Raw genomic sequence first — 6,452 nt, forward strand, 5'->3', positions numbered from 1 at the left:
ACCAGGCTGCTCCCTCTCTGACCTCTAGGTCACCAGTCTGCTCCCTCTCTGACCTCTAGGTCACCAGGCTGCTCCCTCTCTGACCTCTAGGTCACCAGGCTGCTCCCTCTCTGACCTCTAGGTCACCAGTCTGCTCCCTCTCTGACCTCTAGGTCACCAGTCTGCTCCCTCTCTGACCTCTAGGTCACCAGTCTGCTCCCTCTCTGACCTCTAGGTGACCAGGCTGCTCCCTCTCTGACCTCTAGGTCACCAGTCTGCTCCCTCTCTGACCTCTAGGTCACCAGTCTGCTCCCTCTCTGACCTCTAGGTCACCAGTCTGCTCCCTCTCTGACCTCTAGGTCACCAGTCTGCTCCCTCTCTGACCTCTAGGTCACCAGTCTGCTCCCTCTCTGACCTCTAGGTGACCAGGCTGCTCCCTCTCTGACCTCTAGGTCACCAGTCTGCTCCCTCTCTGACCTCTAGGTGACCAGTCTGCTCCCTCTCTGACCTCTAGGTCACCAGTCTGCTCCCTCTCTGACCTCTAGGTCACCAGGCTGCTCCCTCTCTGACCTCTAGGTGACCAGTCTGCTCCCTCTCTGACCTCTAGGTGACCAGTCTGCTCCCTCTCTGAGCTCTAGGTCACCAGTCTGCTCCCTCTCTGACCTCTAGGTCACCAGTCTGCTCCCTCTCTGACCTCTAGGTCACCAGGCTGCTCCCTCTCTGACCTCTAGGTCACCAGGCTGCTCCCTCTCTGACCTCTAGGTCACCAGTCTGCTCCCTCTCTGACCTCTAGGTCACCAGGCTGCTCCCTCTCTGACCTCTAGGTCACCAGTCTGCTCCCTCTCTGACCTCTAGGTCACCAGTCTGCTCCCTCTCTGACCTCTAGGTCACCAGTCTGCTCCCTCTCTGACCTCTAGGTCACCAGTCTGCTCCCTCTCTGACCTCTAGGTCACCAGTCTGCTCCCTCTCTGACCTCTAGGTGACCAGGCTGCTCCCTCTCTGACCTCTAGGTGACCAGGCTGCTCATTAGGGCGCATTATGACGCTCACCTGGACTCCATCACCTCCTTGATTACCTGCCCTTTATATGTCACTCCCTTTGGATCCTTTCCCAGTCGTCATTGTATCTGTTTCATGTTGGTGCCCTGTTTGCATTTCTTGTTTTGTTTCATTGATTAATTAAACGTACTCACTCCCTGGACTTGCTTCCCGACTCTCAGCGCACATTGTTACAATATAAATATAAGATTTAAAGGGTGACTGCTGAATATAAAGTGTGCAGGCTTTTCTATTCTTTTCATTCAATTAGACCTCTCATATGATTAAATATTGATGGTATTTTTTTATGTTGTGGTCATGTGCATTTTACTATTGAGAATGCCACTTAAGGGCTCTACGCAGTCTACACAAACGGAGCCGTTGGAGGTCCATTTGCATCACATTCAAAATTTCAGCCCCACATATGGACATAGAACTACGTAGAGAGCGACGCAAACAAATCTCTGTCAGCACGTTTGCATAAACTGTGTAGAGCCCTTAAGTATGAAGTGAGATAACTGCCAAAAGGTTGAACATGCATATCATTAGGATCGTAAGAAAAGCCATGCATGAAACAAAACATAAACGTTAAATTAGATCTGTAAACGTACAAACCCTATGTTACGACTATGAATTAACATTTTAAAGGTTCAATTTTTACTTTACATCTCCCTTTACTCAGTTACAGATCAAATGTGGCATCTGCGAAGGACATACTACTCTATCGAGCAACTCCAGCTCAGACGTTGGAGATGAAGGACATACTACTCTATCGAGCAACTCCAGCTCAGACGTTGGAGATGAAGGACATACTACTCTATCGAGCAACTCCAGGTCAGACGTTGGAGATGAAGGACATACTACTCTATCGAGCAACTCCAGCTCAGACGTTGGAGATGCTTTGCAGCTTCCGGTTTCATTTCCCAAATAAAAGTCTAGAGCTTTTTAGAGAACTGTATTCAATACGGATATTATAGCACTTTATGGTGTAGTAAAAGCGTGTGCCTTCAGCAAATGGCTTGTGTGAGAATGATAAAGACACAGAAGAGCCTTGTCTAGATTAACCACCTGAGCTGCAAAATAGAAAGTAAATTTGATTTAGGCCTATTTCGCTCTCTAAATATGCCATGCTCTTAGCCTACGTTTAACCTCTCCCTTGTTCATATCAAAGTCCATATGTTCATGACCCGATTCATTTAAATCTGTAACGATGTGCGCTGAGAGTCGGCAAGCAAGTTCAGGGAGTGAGTGTTTTTATAAAATAAATGGGCTGTAATACAAAACAAGAAACACTAACAGCACACAGACAAGAAACAGAAACAATGACACCTGGGGAAGGAACCAAAGGGAGTGACACATATATAGTGAAGGTAATCAAGGAGGTGAGCGTCATAATGCGCGTAACCATGGTGACAGGTGTGCGCCATAACGAGCAGCACGGTGACCTAGAGGCCAGAGAGGGAGCACACGTGACAAAATCATGTCAAATTATTTAAAATTCATATTAACCCCTCCTACAGAATATGCTTTGGCAATATTTTTGAGTGATGAAATAACTATGGAAATACTATATAAAAATATATGTTTAGTGGCAGACTCCAGAAATACATTACATTAGCTGTCTAAATGTGAAGTAAAATCAACTGAAGAGTATTAGAGAATGGAGACTTTTAACTTGAAAACGTGCAGGATATCTCTTTCCCGGGTTTCCCCCGACTTCCGTTTTTTTTTAATACTGTGTTATTCTTCTTCGCGTAGCACTCCTCACAGGCCGTTTGGTGTACGGTTTTTTTTGTTGGTGAGATGAAACTGCCAAAACTCTAAAGGGTATTATTGTACGACAGAATCGCAACACAAGACACAAGATTTGTTCGAGCCTAAAAATGTTAGTCCGTAATCCTAACATGGTGTTTGTACGTTCACAGATTAAATTTCACGATTACGTTTCATGTTTCATGCATGGCTTTTATTACAATCCTAACAATTAAGTATGGATTTTCTTACGATCCTAACAATTTCGTATGTTCAACCTTTTGGCAGGTATCTCACTCCATACTTAAGACTCTCATGTCTTCCACAGTTGTATTTCCTGTTTACAACTGGCTGTAGTGTTATAGTATACCTAGGTGTACCACAGTTGTATTTCCTGTTTACAACTGGCTGTAGTGTTATAGTATACCTAGGTGTACCACAGTTGTATTTCCTGTTTACAACTGGCTGTAGTGTTATAGTATACCTAGGTGTACCACAGTTGTATTTCCTGTTTACAACTGGCTGTAGTGTTATAGTATACCTAGGTGTACCACAGTTGTATCTCCTGTTTACAACTGGCTGTAGTGTTATAGTATACCTAGGTGTACCACAGTTGTATTTCCTGTTTACAACTGGCTGTAGTGTTATAGTATACCTAGGTGTACCACAGTTGTATCTCCTGTTTACAACTGGCTGTAGTGTTATAGTATACCTAGGTGTACCACAGTTGTATTTCCTGTTTACAACTGGCTGTAGTTTTTATAGTATACCTAGGTGTGTTCTTTTTGTTTTGAAGGTTAGGTTACATCTGTCTGTTAAAGGGAGTCAGTACCTAACCCCTTTGTTCTTGTCCTAAATGGCACCCAAATCCCTTTATAGGGCACTACTTTTGACCAGTGCCCATAGGGTAGTAGTGCACTATATAGGGAATATGGTGCTATTTGGGAAGTACACAGTACCCCTGCCCTTCACTGACAGAAGTCAGTTAGACCCACACCTGGCTGTCCCAGATCTTTCAGAGAGCTGCCTTATATAGTGCACTATTACCCGATGGGCCCTGGTCAAAAGTAGTGCCCTATAAAGGGATTGAATAACATAGATTTCTACATGTCAGCATGTAAGAGTAAACAGAGACCGTTTCCTAGAGAGATTTACACGGTTATCAAAACGCAGCCTTTATTTGAAGTATTTCTAAAATCCCCTTAGGAAAAATGAATAGTGGAAAAAGGATTGGAAGCATTTCCCTGTTTGACCTGGGAGGTTTTGTGACACCTCCACTGTGGGGCTCTGTACAAATTGTCATTGATTCAAACGTTGTATCTTTTCAATGAGTTATCCACCTTGAAATGTTTTGAACTGCGGGATATTATTTCAACGTGTCCTCATTACAAATGGTACATTTACGCCATCGTTCGTGCTGGTATGAAAACTAGTAGTAGAATACAGGTGGTTTTAATATATACTATGGTATGTAGCCAGAACAATCCAACTAGGAGCATGGCGTGCTGGCTTTGGGACGGAAAACAAAGAAAAACACACGGTCAAGTTGACATGACAGACTTCAAACCACAGCCCAGTTCAGCCCTGTACAATAATAACACTGTAACCTAGATGTATTGTAAACGGTACCTTTTGAACAGTATGGGTAGTATAGGAAGCTCGATGAGCACAGTGTTACATTGTATAGCCTGCTGGCCGTGGAGCACACCCTGAGAAGCATGCACACAGCACACTATAAAAGGACATGTATTCACTAGTTGTTACCAGCTACTACTACAACTACACTACACTACTACTAAACGTCCTCCATTTATTTCCTGCTCTAAATGAACAGCGGACATTTCCATGTTATGTGCACAAATGTAGCGTATTATTTACTGGTAATACATGTTGCGGTTTACAACCCAGTCATACAACTAGCATGTTGCATCAGCTCAAACACGGATCCTACAAGACCATGTGCATCGGTGCATCGCCCAAACCTTCCTTCCGGTAACTAGTAACTTCATGAATGGACAATTACACTGGAACTGCTGGCTACAAAATGAAAACTTTCACCAACAAAAATGGCATTTCTCACAATTAAAAAATAAATAATAATAATATGGACTTTCATTTATAATGTAAAAGTTCTTACCTTTGCAGTTGCCGTTGAAAGAAGACACGCCTATGGTCAAATCTTAACGATATAGAGTGATTATTTAAGCTACACAGACTTCAACTGAAGGACGAGATCAGTCCACTTTCGCTGCAGCTTCTGATAAATGACGAGGACATCTTCATCAGGAAGGAACGCTTCAACCTTCACCTTCATCAGGAAGGAACCCTTCAACCCCGCCCTATAGAGTTGCCATTGGACTGTTACGTTCTGAAGTTGGCCGACGCCCCAATACCGTTTTATTCTCGGGGTAGGAAGTGTCTGTTGGCCTGCGAATGTACTACTTTCAGAAGCAAATTAGTCCTATTCACATAGATGTGTCAGACACTTTTTCCGTGTCAAATGGCACCCTATTCCCAATATGAAGCCCTGCATTTGATCGTAGCCCTATGGGCCCTGGTCAAAAGTAGTCGACTGATAGTGATGGGCATTCCGGCTCTTTTGGCTCCCACATTGCTCTTTAAAAAAAACAGTTTGCGATAATTTGACTATGATTAGTGTTAAAACAATTCTAATTAAATTATTCAATGAAATCATACTCTACCTTAACTAGAATGTATTTAAAAATGAATTGGATTGTTATGAAAAAGAATGCTATTAAACATTTGCATTTAAAGTATAACTTTTTCATGTATATAAACAAAGTGCATATAAATGTAACCATTCAAAAGGAATACAATCTGAACAGCATAATAATAGAATATTGCACCATATCAAAGAAAAATAAATAACAATGTGCAAAACTGCAGCATCCCACTTAAAACATTAAACTGGTCCCTCTTTTCTCTCTCTTCTATTTATTGCCATGTTAAAACCAGCAGCACACAGCAATGCTGACCATATTTTGCTTTTATGTGAGATTTGCGTTCAGAAATGCAAGCTGCCTCACTTTCGAGGGGCTGATGCGGTTTCTTCTCTCAGTAATTATTTGTCCTGTTTTCGAGAAGACCCTCTCAGAGGGAACGGATGTGGCCACTATGCAGAGTCTCCCTGTCATGACTTTAGTAAGCCGTGGGCAGACAGAGGCCTTGTGCTTCCACCAGCTCAGAGGATCTGCAGATCTTTGGAAGAGGGGCTCCTCCAAATAGGATCGGACCTCCATTATGGAATCTGCTGAGGGATTCCTTCTTGCTGCATCCCCAGTTGCTCTCTCGTCAAACAGCATCCAAACAGCAGACGTTTGTGGCACTACTGCTGGTGCTTCTGCTCCTTCTGATCCCTCTTCTTCCTGTTGCCCTGGTGCCTGAGCCAGCTGACTGCTGGGGCTGTCCCTCCCTGCTGCTGAGGTTATTCTTTGAAGAGCCTCATCAATCGCTCTGGCATCACTGAAGGCAAACTTCTTAAACCTGTGGTCATGTGCAGTGGTTTCTGAGCACGTGATTATATTCCATTCTGTGGAACTTTCTGTCTATTGATGAACATAGGGTGTCCATCAACTCTGTCACATGTCCTGTGGTTACATCTGCTTCTCTCTGGCGGCTGGCTGTGATTCGCTGCAGACCCTTACACAGGAGTATCATTTTTGA

The 6,452-nt window shown here is 43.6% G+C and overlaps 1 protein-coding gene across 2 annotated transcripts in view; it reads right to left on the reverse strand.

The window, feature by feature from the left end:
• Positions 1–5,186, reverse strand: part of LOC106581541 (high affinity cationic amino acid transporter 1) — a 79,288-nt gene extending 74,102 nt beyond the window's left edge. For both annotated transcript variants that reach the window (XM_045704109.1, XM_045704107.1), the window contains exon 1: positions 4,906–5,186. The gene's annotated coding sequence lies outside the window, so the exon portion shown is untranslated. The remainder of the gene's footprint in view (positions 1–4,905) is intronic.
• Between the last annotated feature and the right edge of the window lie 1,266 nt (positions 5,187–6,452).

This window comes from Salmo salar, chromosome ssa20 (assembly GCF_905237065.1).
Source record: "Salmo salar chromosome ssa20, Ssal_v3.1, whole genome shotgun sequence".
NCBI lineage: Eukaryota > Metazoa > Chordata > Actinopteri > Salmoniformes > Salmonidae > Salmo > Salmo salar.